General features: G+C 33.5%; 1 long non-coding RNA gene and 1 pseudogene across 1 annotated transcript; one reads left to right on the top strand and one right to left on the bottom strand.

Moving 5' to 3' along the window:
- The first annotated feature begins 1,205 nt into the window (after positions 1-1,205).
- On the top strand, positions 1,206-1,694 carry LOC145565968 (18S ribosomal RNA; annotated as a pseudogene).
- Positions 1,695-2,813: 1,119 nt separating this feature from the next.
- On the bottom strand, positions 2,814-3,879 carry LOC145563994 (uncharacterized). The gene is made up of 2 exons (XR_014094706.1): positions 3,774-3,879; positions 2,814-3,162 (listed from the first exon to the last, which is right to left on the bottom strand). It is a non-coding gene; the product is annotated as an uncharacterized LOC145563994 (long non-coding RNA).
- Positions 3,880-14,726: the final 10,847 nt, after the last annotated feature.

The following is a 14,726-nucleotide window of genomic DNA, read 5'->3' as shown; positions in this document are numbered from 1 at the left end:
TGAGAATGGTCATGGGTTATTAACTCTAATATATATGTCATTGGTATTATTGTTTAATTAAAAAATTATACCATTGAATTGATCATTAATTTTTTTACTATATTTGTCAAGCTAGCATCGCTTAGGGATTATCTAGTATAATACTAAAGTGAAAGCTCCTTTCAGCAGATTTTCCCTCCAAAATTATTCCATTTTCACTCTTCGCCCACTTAATTTTTTTTTTTTTTTTTTGGGTTGAGAAAATCTTTTTTGTAACACTGAATTTTTTCCTTTTCTCTTTTGTACAACGGGAAACAGTTAGTATCTTTGATAATCTTGTATTATAATATTTAGTTGTTCATGACATTATTAATGATAATATTTATTAAATTTTAACTATAGCTTTATTAGGGTTTTTTTTTATTTTTACAAAATTATACTAATAATGAATTTATTTTACATTTTTTTTTAAAAAAATATCCAACGTAACCCCTTCCCCCACCCCCCACCCCCACTAGCCAAACCCCCTACACCGCCCAGCTCTCCATCCCTTTGGTGATGGCACCTATCTCCTCCCCCACATTTCTCCTTTTTCCCTACCCCACTCGCCTTACACTCGACCCTCCTTTGCTCTAACCTAAAAATAGTAGACTCCTTGAAATAACCACCTCCCCTATCCCCAACCCCTAAATTCTAGCTGAAACCACTTAGAAAATCAAACTCGTTTAGGGTGTTTAAACCACCTCCTCAAAACGGCCTCTTCTCTGTCCTCGACCCACTAAATCGCAACTGAAACCACTTAGAAAACCAAAACCCGTTTAGGGTTTTCAAACAACCTAGAAAACAGGTTTGGTTTTATGGTGTTTTTGAGAAGGGGTTTAGATTTTTGGTGTGTCAGGTTCAGGGGAATGGGGTTGTTTTGAGAAGGGGACGATTTTAGGGTAGGGAAAGTAGGGAGGGGGTGTGAGGGAACGAGAGGAAGGGTTAGGTATCAAGTGGTAGAAATAGGACGGGTGGGGGTCACTAGCGAGATAAGGGACACCAACTAATAAGAGGCTCGTGGGATTGATGTGAGGGGGTAGAGATGGCTATATTTCTGGGAGCGAACTCCAGGTGAAATATGAAGCGCATGGATACAAGTTAGGCCTTGGAATGAAAGACAATTCCGAATCCGCTTTGTCTACGAACAAGGAAGCTATAAGTAATGCAACTAAGAATCTCATGGAGAGTTTGATCCTGCCTCAAGATGAACGCTGGTGGAATGCTTAACACATACAAGTTGGGCGGGAAGTGGTGTTTCCAGTGGCGGAGGGGTGAGTAACGCGTAAGACCTTGCCCTTGGGAGGGGAACAACAGCTGGAAACGATTGCTAATACCCCGTAGGCTGAGAAGCAAAAGGAGGAATCCGCCCGAGGAGGGGCTCACGTCTGATTACTTTGTTGATGAGGCAATAGCTTACCAAGGCGATGATCAGTAGCTGGCCCGAGAGGATGATCAACCACACTAGGACTAAGACACGGCCCAGACTCCTAAGTAGCAGTAGGGAATTTTCCGCAATGGGCGAAAGCCTGACGGAGCAATGTCGCGTGGAGGTAGAAGGCCCACGTGTCATGAACTCTTTTCCTGGAGAAGAAGCTATGACGGTATCCGGGGAATGAGCATCGGCTAACTCTGTGCCAGCAGCCGCGGTAAGACAGAAGATGCAAACGTTATCTGGAAAGATTGGGCGTTAAGCGTCTATAGGTGGCCTTTACCAAGGGTAGGGGAGCTGGGTGCCAGTACGGGGTTTAGTCGGGTAGCCGGGTGAGGGAGGAGTTGGATTTTTTATAAAAAATTATATCTAAAATAATTTAATTATTAAAAAAATAATATACTTATTATGGTTAAATTTTTCATGAAGAATAATACAAGATTAATAAGATGATACTCCGTAACCGTTTTTCTCGCTTTACCAAATAGAAAATAAGTTAAGTAATACCAGAGAAAATTATCTTATTTTTTTTCATGGAAATAAGATCCTAAAATTTAGGAAAGGATAACTCTTAAACAATTTTTCAGCCTAAATCTATTCTTTTTACCATGCATTACCATGAAACCAAAACATTGGTAATCAATTATATTTTCAATAGCTTCATTTTAGTTTTTTTATTTATCTTATAGGGAGTATTACTATGAACCTCAAACCTTGAATATTTCTTGCTTAATTTCAGTCTTTTTTCCTTAATCTTAATTTTGCATTTTTATAGATTATAAGAAATTGTCATCAATGCGTTTTGTGTATGACTGGTGAAGTTTGCAAAAGAACAAAGTAACCTCTATGGCTCTATAACATTGATTGGATAACCCCTGTAACATTAACTAAGTAACACGTATATATAGCACAAACTGAGTAACAGCTATATATCACTGACGAAACAACCAATTATAATATAGACCAACTGATCCCTATAACACCAACAAAGTAACCCCATTATGGTTGGCTAGACAGTGTGGCCACAACTACAAATAAAAATTTGTGAATAATTGCCATAAGTTATTAACTGTTATATCATTGATATAATTGAAATTAAAAATTATATCATCATAATGCATTCAGCCTTTTTCTATCTTCGCTAAACTGAGTATTGCTTAGGATAATCTAGTTGTCAAAATACAGAAAGGTACACACACAATAAGTAACCAACCAGTGAATCTATGTTTAAACCACGCCAAAATGGACAACTAACAATTATGTATACAACCAAATGTAACTAAAAATAGGTATAACCAGTTGTATAAAGAAATTGCTCAAAATGGAAGACAAGAAAAATATGGGTTCTTTATGAGATTATGAATAAAAATAACAAAGGTGCTTGTTTAATTGATAACAAAAATTAAAGAACACATTATACAAAGTGGTAGTTATTACATTGTTTGGTTGACATATACAAGTTGCATTTCCTATGCAAGCTTAGGTACCTTCCATGAAATTAAGTTTATTTCTTTTGTTTAACCAAACAACATTACTCGTAAAAACGATTGAGTTTATAATTGCTTCTCTTGATCAAGCTAGATTATTGAATATCATTATCATCTGTTAAGCGTGTTTGCTGCCGCAGTTGCACAATATATCCTTTTCGGAGCAATCCCCTGGTGGAATATCCATACTAGAGCAATATGAAGCACATAAATCGCATACATTTCCTGTAATAAATTATAAACATTCCTCCCGTCAAATTTAAAAAAAAAAAAAAAAAAAAAAAAGGACAAGAAAAATCATTTCTCTTTACATTGAGAAAATATAAGTTATCTTCATGATAGATAAAAAAAAATGTTAATTAAGTGGCATTTTTAAATAAACACAAAGTTTTATTACATGTAGACCCCACTATTATTAATTTATTTAAAAAAAGTCATGCTAACTTGGATTATAATTCAGCCCGTCTTGTGTGAAAAAAAAAAAAAGTAATTTTTGTAATATTGAACGAGTAGCCCCTATAATACTGATTGAATAGCCCCTTTATTGCTGACTAAGTAACCCCTTTAACACGGCCCAAGTAACCCCTATAACACGGACGAAGTAACTCCTATAATGACTGGTCATATGATGTAGTCAGGCACATATAAAACCTTGTGGGCATTATTTTATGTGGATTTATTTACAAAATTCCCACAAGATAAACATTTTTTTTTTTTTTTTATCATGAATATGAATTGAGGCTCTTTCACTTACTTTTACAAATAAAATAAACAAAATTAAAAATAAATACATAATAACAACAAAACTGTTGTATTTAGCATTATCATATTTTAACCTTGTGTGTTGCCGCAGCTGCACAATATATCACTGTCGGAGCAATTTCCTGGCGGAAAACCCACTGAAAGGCAAAATGAAGCACAAGATTCAAATATACTTCCTGTAATAAATTATAATAATTTGTCTTCATTTTTACATAAAAATAAACAAAGTTTAAAATAAATACTACCTTTACTTCAAATTATTTGCAAGGATTTACATAAAATTTAAGTAAAAAATATCTAATAATTGGAAATAATTTAAAACGGAAGTAATACATAAAACATAAACATACTGTTGTATTTACCTTGAGCAGTATTGCTAGAAACGATGATTGCTAAGATCGTAATTAGCAAAATTTTTGCTATTAGAGTGGTAGGAACAAAATTCTTCATACCTTTTTTTTTTTTTTTTTTTTTTTTTTTTCTTTTTTCTCCGGAATATATTCAATATTTGAGTAAGCTATATGGTTATCTGTATGTAGATTCAAGAATGAATCTGTAGGAAACTTCGTTTTGTATCCGATTACAAAAAGTATTGAAGTTTATAACCAAATTGAATATATAAAATTGAATACATTTTATATACTTCCTCCGTTTTTTTTAGTCGACACGTTTGACTTTTACAGTATTCACACAACACACTTTGACTCACTTTTGTGGTTTACAGATACGATAAAACACATTCATGTGACATTTTGTTTGAATCGTTTCAATGTATATTTTATTAATATCCACTTTTTATATTTTTACAATGTTGATAATTAGAGATATAAATCGTTAAAAACATGCATTGGCAAGCGTGATAATAGAAAGGTGTCAACTAAAAAAAACAGAGAAAGTATATATATATATATATATATATATATATATATATATATATATATATATATATATATATATATATATATATATATATATATAATACAATGCACGACATAAAAAATTGAATATATAGCAAAATAAATTAAACTATATAGAAGAGATGGTTATGAGAAGTGGACTTTTTTTTTATTAGGAATTAGATTAGCCTCGCAAATGATAAATTTCTTTGAAATAAATTTAATGTATCTCATTAATATCCTCATATTTATCTCGTATAAGACAAATTAAAGAGATTACTATTTGTTATAAATGCTATATTTTTTTTGGGTAAATATAAGTTAAATTCTGAGATACATTAAACAAATTTTGTCTATTGCTTCCTCTTCTTTTTTTTGATGTTTAGATAGCTATAAGGGCGGGGGTGAGAATTGATCCTATGATCTCCTGAAACCGGGAGGGAAGCTCTAACCACTTGAGCTATTCCTCACTCTTAGTTACAAATGCTATTTAGATCTAGCTAATTAATTTTGTATTGAAAAAGAGCAAATCTAAGCAAATATGAAATGTTAGTACTTGTACTATATACACGATTTTATATATATATGCAAATGAAGAAAGATTTGAACATGATATATATATATATATATATATATATATATATATATATATATATATATATATATATATATATATATATATATATATATATATATATATATATATATATATATATATATAAAGAAAGATAGGGCATTAGAAAAATAATAAGGGAAGGTGTAAAATTGTAGTAGGAGTATTCTTCAACTGTGACTAATTATCTTTCGAAATAAAATAATCACTCATAAGCATATAAAAATCTAAGTAAAAAAAAAAAAAAAAAAAAAAAAAAAAAAAAAAAAAAAAGAGGATGTGAGGTCAGTAATTGATTTAGACGGGAAAATTTTCTAGCACAGCTTGACATGTATACCATTTGAACAAGAAATGATGTCAGCGGTTGTTATTTTAGTAATATTTATAAAAGAGAAAATTCATTATTACCTCCGTTTCATATTATGTGCAACAAAGAAGCAGACACAAATTTCAAGGCAATTTTTTTTTGTGATTATAATTAATAGAGAGAGAAAAGGGTATGAATGCATGTGATGAGTAGAGATATTGAGAGTTATGATGACAACTTAAAATGAAATAAAAATATTTAATTTATTGTACATAATGTGTATCCGTTCTAAGTAAATGTTGCACATAATATCAAATGGAGGTAGTACAAAGTGTACAAAGTATGGTGGGCTATCTATCTATCTATCCATCTATTACATACTACTAACCGAAAAATTTAGAACGAGGTACATTTGGCAATGTATTAGTAAAAATTTTCCTTCTATTACACTACTGTGTATAGGAGAAATTAAGAGGTACATTTGGCAACGTATTAGTAAAACTTTTCCCTCCAAAATTACTTGCTTAAAAAAAATTTATGCAAAGAATTACTTTGTATAAAATCTAAAATAAGCTTCTTAAAAAAAGAAAAATATCATATTGTTCAACTATTACATGTTTCAATATTATTTTCTCTCAATTTTTTTTATCATTTGATATATTTCATACTTTTTAATACTTGTGAGCTGGTTCATTATATTTGTACCAAAAAAAAAAAAAAATTAATCTATAAATTTATTGTTATTATAATTATGTAACAATCGTGCATTAAGGTTTAACCTAGTTAAGCAAAATTAATGATTATTTGCTTAAGCTTACAAGAATAAAACAAAGTAATTAGATAATTTCATGTTATTTTTAATTGAGAAATGGATAATTAGCTATAATTTAAAATTTCCAAAACTCTAGCCTCCATTATTGAATTTTGAAGGGGCTACCATCGATTTTAACCGTTGGAAAGCCCCAATCCTTGTTTTTGTAAAGTTTATTTAGGTTTATAATAATACTTCCTTCTTTTGGGAGGAACTTTGAGCAATTCGTCAAAAACAAGTCAAATTTTTAATTATTCTTTAATAATACAAATTTTAAGGGGTATCGGCTTTAAACAAGTTAAAACCGATTAGTTTCTTTAAAGTCAATCCTTGTTTCTTTAAACCCTAGTAAATTTTTCATTATGTTATAACTTGATTTACTTGGAGTTATTATTTTGGTGGGTTATTTGAATTATCTTATTCGATATATTAGTCTTGAACACATGATTTAGCATAATCTACGTGATAGAATTGAATTACTTTTTCTTCAAAAGAGATGATTAAGGATAAAAGATTATAACTTTAGAAGAATATTCAACATATTACCAAAAGTATGATAATAAAAAATAACAAACGGAGAGTAATAATTAAGTTAACATTGATAATGGTGAAACCTTTTAATTATCATGTGCTGCTGCCAGCCTGAAGAAAGAGTTGACTAATACACTGCAATCTCCCTATTAATAAGGGAAAGTCTCTGCCACTCATGTATAGAAAAGCTCACATGGCCTGGTAAGCTCAAAATATGAGTAACTATACCCCACTACCAGGTATGGGCTCATAATTGTCTATATCATAATATAATAATTTTTTTTTTTTTTTTTTTTTCCTCTTCATCTTCTTCCTCCCTTAAATCCTTTCCCCACCTTCATGGATAGCTCCCATTGCCGGCCAATCCTCTGCCCACCACACCTCTACCTCCGACAACAAGGAACCCACCCCACCAGCCACCACCTTGGTCGAAACCCAGAAACACGCAACCACCTTCGTTTGAAATCACCGAAAACCACCCAAAAAACATAACCCCAAAAAGGAAAGAGTGAGCAGCGCTATGGAGTACTTCCGGTTGATTTTCATGGCCTTCAAACATAGACAAGTTCCTTGTCAAAGACACAAACTTATGGCTCTAGCCCTTAAAAATGACGAGTTCTATGCTGAAATTGACGACATTAATTGTTTGTCGGTGCTCAATTATTATTGATTTGTATACTGTTTTTATTGGTTAGTAACTGTTATTATTGGTTTGTATATTGTTATTCTTGATTTGTATACTGTTATTAAGAGGAAAGAAACTACTTTTTACAGCATAGCAAGTAGTACGCAAAATTACTTTTTTGCCCCTGGTATGGGCCCAACGAGCCCATACCTGATAGTGGTTTATCACTACTCCTCAAAATATTACACTTTTTATTAGTCATGCTTGAAAGATTCTTTTGGTTTAGACTTATGTCATAACATTAGTTGTTGGTAGCATTAATAAAGGGAAAATATGTAAACAAATTTTTTATTTTTTATTTATTTATTTTTTTTGAATAGATGTAAACAAATAATTTAGTAATATAAATATCAGCATACACCTATTGGCTTCTTTTTTTTTTTTTTTTTTTTTTTTTTTTGGGGAACATAGCTTGCTATTTTTCAGAATTCAAAAAAAGGTATTAACATGAATAAAGGCAAATTAATAGAAATAATTATCCAAAATATAACTTTGTTGTAAAATAAAGGGAATATGAGAGGAATTGAGGAGAGAATAGATCAGTTTATCATTCCATTGAGTAAGGGATGTATATATATATGTACAATAGCTAGGTTTTTCTTAGAGAACATTAAACCCTAAACTTAGAATATTCCACAGGGTGCATAAATATAAAAGGCATCCACGTAATATTTCATAACACTCCCCCTTGGATGTCCATTATCGAAGATTGTGCCTCATTAAAACCTTACTACGAAAAACCCTGTGGGACAAAAACATAGTGAAGGAAAAAGAGTACATCATTCTTCGTAATACGCTTGCAATGTTGTCTCATTAAAAACCTTACTAGGAAAACCCAATTTGGGACAAAACCATGGTTAAGGGAAAAAGAGTGCCGCGCGTATTTTCTCCCCCCAATGAATTTATGGTTTGAGATCTTCAAATGCAATGAATCCAATATATTTGAGTATCTTCTCACATGACGCAAAATAGTATCATTCCTTGATCTTCGATCCTCTTAACTCTTCACGCGAACAAGTGAGTCTTCATATAACCATACCTATGATAATAATACATGTGTTTGTCCACACTTTATTCGAAATCTCTATTTAAAGTTGCCTTAACCATTATACTTATGTCTTATTCTAGACATTGTGAATAATAGAAATTGATGACCATTATTTGATCAAGTATTCCTTAATAATTATATGGCAACACATGATATTATTTTTTATTTTTTTTGGGAAAATAAGAATTTTATTACCAAAAGGAGTACAAAGAAAAAATTACAACTTACAACAAGCTAAGTTGCAAACCCAAACTACACAAGCCTTGAAAAAAGGCAACTAAACACCCTAACAGTTCCTGTAATCATGGTGCCACTTCTAGGAAGGGTTTACCACAAGAACAGGAACTAAGACTGCCTCTGATGCAACCGACCACCTTCTAGGAAAGGTGCTAGGCACCAGAAGCACCACAACAATAAAAGCAAACAGAAACAAGATGCTCTAGACTCAGTTGAAGGACAAGCCCAACAACAGGACTAGGCAGAAGCATCACAAAAACCCAGACATCAAAAAGACAGAAAAAGAACCTTAACCAGAAAGTCCACCAAACAAAACCAAAGAACAAAACACAAGCAGACAACTAAAAGAAGCTAAATAACCAAATATTTCATGCTAGCAACAGGACACTTACAAGCAGTTCTGAAGATAATGTCCCTAACTGAACTCTCAACAGTCTTGCAGCTCCCTGTGAAAAGAACTAAATTCCTTTGAATCCAGATATGGTACATAGTTTCAGTAAAAATAGCTTGCAACAGCTTGCCTTTCATGCTGGATTTTCTACAGTTCCTCTTTAGCCATTCAATTTCGTCATCAAATTTCTGGACAGGCTTGGAAATCTTCATAATAGTCAAAATTTTGCTCTAAAGGTGCCTTGAAAAAGTATAATCAAAGAACAAATGCTAAATACTCTCATTCTCTTACAAACAGAAGAAGCATTTAGGATCACAAGAGATCCACCATTGAACCAGTCCGTCCTTTGTAACAAGTCTATTCCAAAGAGCCAGCCTTAATATGAAAGTGATTCAAGCTAAGCTCATAAAGGCATCTGGAAAGGTATTCCATGCCTATAGAAAAGAGAAAGGGGGACATGGGATCACCCTGTCTTAACGCTTTCTTGGCTTCAAAGGGAGGGGCAGGAATACAATTGATGAGAATAGTATAAGAGACAGAAGTAAGGCAATTCCAGATCCAGTTAACAAAGATTTGAGGGAAGCCCATTTCTTGAAGAACATAAATCAGAAAACACCATTCAACTGAGTCATAAGCTTTCTTCAGATCCACCTTAACCATACATCTAGGAGAGATAAATTTTTGATTGTAACCTTTGATCAGCTCAATTGCAAGCAGAATGTTATCCCCAATATGTTTCCCAGGAATAAAACTTGCTTGAGCATCATCAATAACCTCGCCAATGACACTAGCAAGTCTAGCAGTGATAACTTTAGAAATAAGCTTGTAGACCACAGTACAACAAGCTATAGGTCTGAAATCCTTAACATGAGAAGCATTAAGGACCTTAGGGACCAGAGTTATAGAAGTACAGTTCCACTATTTCTGCAAAATTCCTCTATCAAAGAAATCAATAACACTAGCATAAATATCATCTTTCACAATATGCCAAGCTCTTTTAAAGAAGGAGTTAAAACCATCAATACCAAGAGCCTTAGTGTTATCAATATCCTTAAGGGCAACATCAATTTCAGCATGAGAAACAGGTTGAATAAGTGATTGTTGAGCAGCTAAACTAAGTTGCTTACCTCTTCTCATAGTAACAAGGTCAATAGCAGGAAGACAGGAAGCCTTAGTCCCTAAAAGAGACTTGTAAAAGGAGATTATCTCATTTGAGACAGAATCAAGATCCTTAAGAAGCACTTGATCAAAGTAAAAAATAGAATCAATCCTGTTCCTGGCATGCCTGGTCTTCAGCATAGCGAAAAAATAGTGAAAGTTGCCATCTCCAACCTTGATCTAGTTAATCCTAGATTTTTGCTTGAAACTGCTCTCTTGAATGTCAGTCCAGTGCTTAACTACTCTGATAGCTTCATCTTCTTTAATACAGAGATCAATATCATCAATGTTCTGATCCATCAAATTCTGAATATCAAGAAGCTCATTATGATCCTAATCAAGCTTCCCATCAATATACCAAAATGTTTAGTTCTCAAAGATTTAATACCAGCTTTCACAGCTTTAAGCTTCTGCCAAATTCTAACATTACTAGAATTTTAAGCCTAAGACACAGTATCAAGGAACTTAGGGTGATCAGCAATACAATTGAAGAACATGAAAGGTCTTCCCTTCCCTGCAGGGGCAGGGCAAATGTCCAGTAAGATAGGACTATGGTTAGAAAGGGAAGGAGCCAAATAAATAGTTTCCACATGACCATGAGCATCTAGCCAAGCTTGGTTACCAAAAGCTCTATCAATCCTAGAAAGTGTTATAGGGCCAGAGTGAGCTTTGTTAGACCAAGAATAGAAAGCTCCCTTAATTTTGATCTTAATAAGCTCTAAATCATCAACAAAGTTCTAAAAGTCCCGGGTTTCATAGTCAGTAATAACATTACCATGACACTTGTCCAAAGAACTAAGGACAGAGTTAAAATCACCAGCACATAACCAGGGAGAATGCTGAATAGAAATATTCTTTATGCCTTCCCATAGGGGAAGTCTATCATGAATAAAATGAAGACCATAAACCATAGTGAGCTAAATTTGAGTAGATAAATCCTTGCTAAGGACAATATAGTGAATAAATTGCTCATTAACCTGCATAAAAGTAACAATGACCTTATCTGCATTCCAACCAACCCAAATTCTACCCTTAGGAGAGCAATCATAGTTGCACTGCTAAGAACAAGCAGGAACACATTTCCTTTGAAAACTAACACTATTATGAGTTTTAACTTTAGTTTCCAGAATACCAACCACATCAACTGAATGAGAGTGAAGCAACCTCTTATCAGAAGCTACTTTTCCAGGATCATTCAGCCCCCTGACATTCCAAATAGAGATAATCATGGCACCAGAGGGGGATTAGCCTCACCCCCGATTGGATTAATAGTAATACCACCAACACCATCTGTTTCACTGGCCATTAATGCCACAAAAGCATTTGAAGTAGCAGCTGGCTGGTTATCTCTAGTATGCTGACGTTTTATTTTCCTTCTAACAATTCTCCAACCTTCATTTGAGTTATTCTAGGCAGTAGGAATAAAAAGATTGATAACAGACTGCCCATGAACAGTGTTATCAGAAGTAGGGACATTAACAAGGGCTTGATTGGGTTTAGGAACCCAGACCTGATGTTGCTTTGCAGGAGCTGTAAGAATAGCTGGTTATTTCTGATTTTTCTTAGAAGGAGCAGGAACAGGCTTGGCAGCACAATCATGGCCATCCTTATTGCACTTAGAGAAAAAGGGTAGGGTCCACTCATACACCACCTTAAGATCCAGCAATTCCTTTGAAGGGCTCTTAACAAACACAGATTTAGGCATAGGCTTAGTAACATCAATTTCAATGAGAATCCTAGCAAAAGACACCCTCAATTGTCTAGTTGTGCACTCATCTGCACAAATTGGCACCCCAAGCAAGCAACCAATACGACTAAGGGTGTTAGAGCCCCAACAGTTCAATGGTAGGTTAGGGAACTTAACCCACAAGGGGATAATCCTTAGTATTACTGCACTAAAATCAAACTTAGGGAAAAAAGGTTTAACTATTGCTGGTTTACCTAGGAACATGTGTGGACCAGAACATAATATAGTTTCCTTATCAACAATCGAATGAAGATTGATAATAAAGTACCCATCATCGTGCCAGAAAATGTCTGGTTTATGCACATTACTCCATTGTTGTGCTATAAAACGTTGAACAGCAGCAATAGTAAGATAGAAACCAACAACATAAAAAACTAAGGCATTAGACCACTTTTGATTACCTTCACTAAGCTCAGAATCCTGCAATTAAGCAACCTGCTTCCCATCTTGCACTTTCGAAGCAACATAGGATAGGGGAGCTCCCTTAGCATTCAGCTTCCCGGTGAATGCTCTAGTTCGATCCTCTTTTTTCTTATCAGGATGTTCAGGGCGGAATGGATTGAGGATAAGAAGAAACTGCAGCAGATTGATAGCCATTGATCCCAGGATCCAATGGAACAGTAAACCCTGAAACCCTAGGTAATGTTCTATTGATTTCTGCAGTGGCTGATCAAATAGCATCATCGTGAAATAGAGCAATAGTCTCAGCATCACTTCGAGGAATGGGACCACAAGAAGGGTGAACCAATCTCGGCGCCGGAGTAATTGGCTCATCCACCTCTTGAATCGAACTTGGAACAATGGAGGTGCCTGAGTTTCTCAGATTCCCCAAAATTACATCAAATGGTTCAGGAGTAGTCTTATGTCGCGCAACTTGAGGTGTAGAGATGATTTGCTTCTTCTTCTTAGCCATCGGAGATCAAGATTGATGAAAAAACCGATCAAAATCGAAGAACCATGGAGAAGAGAGAGAAGAGAGAAAGTCAACAAAAGTCAAACCTCTAGATTCAATTACTAGTAGATACTAACACTTGATATTATTAATGTTGCTCTTCAATCTCGTATGAATTAATATAACACATGTAATTATATACATTGATCATGGTTCTTCTAGACCATAATAAAACTGTCTCACGCATAAGTATCCCGTTTCTTTAGAAGTTTTGTAATTAACTACACGATAATTTTTCTGCGAATACAAATAGTAAATCTCACTAACTCTTATATACTTAAAGTTCAGGTTGAGATGTCAATGATGTAGTCCCATAAATTTTTCAAGAGTTTTATAATAATTGCAATATTCAAAATTTGTAGGGCTGGGTATTTAAATACGTCATATATAAGTTCTTCAGGAACTCTTCTTACATGGTTCATAACATGCTATTAAATCGATTCCAATAATTTCATCATAACTATAAGCCCATTGAGATATAAATATTTTTTTTTTCTAATTTTCCATCAAAGTTGTAAATATGACTTACTATATATATATATAATGAACATTTACATATACCACAAATATTATATAGAAACTAATGCATGCAATTTGAGATATAGTAAACATGATAACATATTAAACAAAATTACAATGAGTAATGCATCTAACAACTTCTGACATATGCAATGAATAATCCATTAACCTATGACTCACACATATATATGGACATATATACGACTTTAAATAATAAAAGACACTGTATAGTGTGGATTTAAAAATCCATATCTCATTGGACTTCTGGTCCATGTTAAACTTATGATCATTATCATTATGTTGACATCAAAATGAACATATATTTCAGATCCCTTATTCACTAGTCCATTATATCATGCATATGCATTATTTATGGGTTCCATCATATACTGGTATCATCATATAATTCCTCAAGGTACAATTTTTATTTGCATGTGTAGGGAATAATTTCAAGCATCCCACATTTTAGCACCACTGTGATCATACACTTAAGCATGGTGGCGTCCAAAGGGAAGGAAGCTAGAGCAAAAGAGTCACCAACAAGTTTTAGGAACTTGTAAACCGTTCACAGGGTGAAGGTTACACCCCTTCACGATCCATGAGATCGCTAACTTACCAGTGGTCCGAAACCATGATTGGATATTCGGGGATGAAGGTACAAATCCAACCTAAAAGAGATTGAAGTTTCCCTAAATAGGTCTCTACTTTATTCTTCTCATATTCATGTGCACTTTCTGACTAACATACAATCATTATATTAGCCCTAAACCTGTTTAATCTATGTTGGTTGATTATTAATGCACAAACAAATCTATTATTGGCGATAACTTGAATTAAAATCACATTAGCCTAAATAACATTATTTATTATCTTATTAAGCGTGATTTCAGGTACAAATTCCCTTTAAACCTGCAAGAGAGGGCGTGATCAAGCAATAACAATAATATCAAGCAACATAATAATATTGACACAACAAATCATCATCATCATCATTATCTCAATCTCAAAGCATAATAATATTATTAGCAAGATCCTAGGCATGATACTAACAAGATTAATAACAACTCCTAGCATGTCACTAAACAATAAAGATTAAAGCTTTATCCCTAACATGACACTAACATACATGATA

Source organism: Chenopodium album, chromosome 10 (genome assembly GCF_948465745.1).
Source record: "Chenopodium album chromosome 10, dcCheAlbu1.1, whole genome shotgun sequence".
Lineage (NCBI taxonomy): Eukaryota > Viridiplantae > Streptophyta > Magnoliopsida > Caryophyllales > Amaranthaceae > Chenopodium > Chenopodium album.
This window is presented reverse-complemented; position numbering and strand designations above follow the sequence as displayed.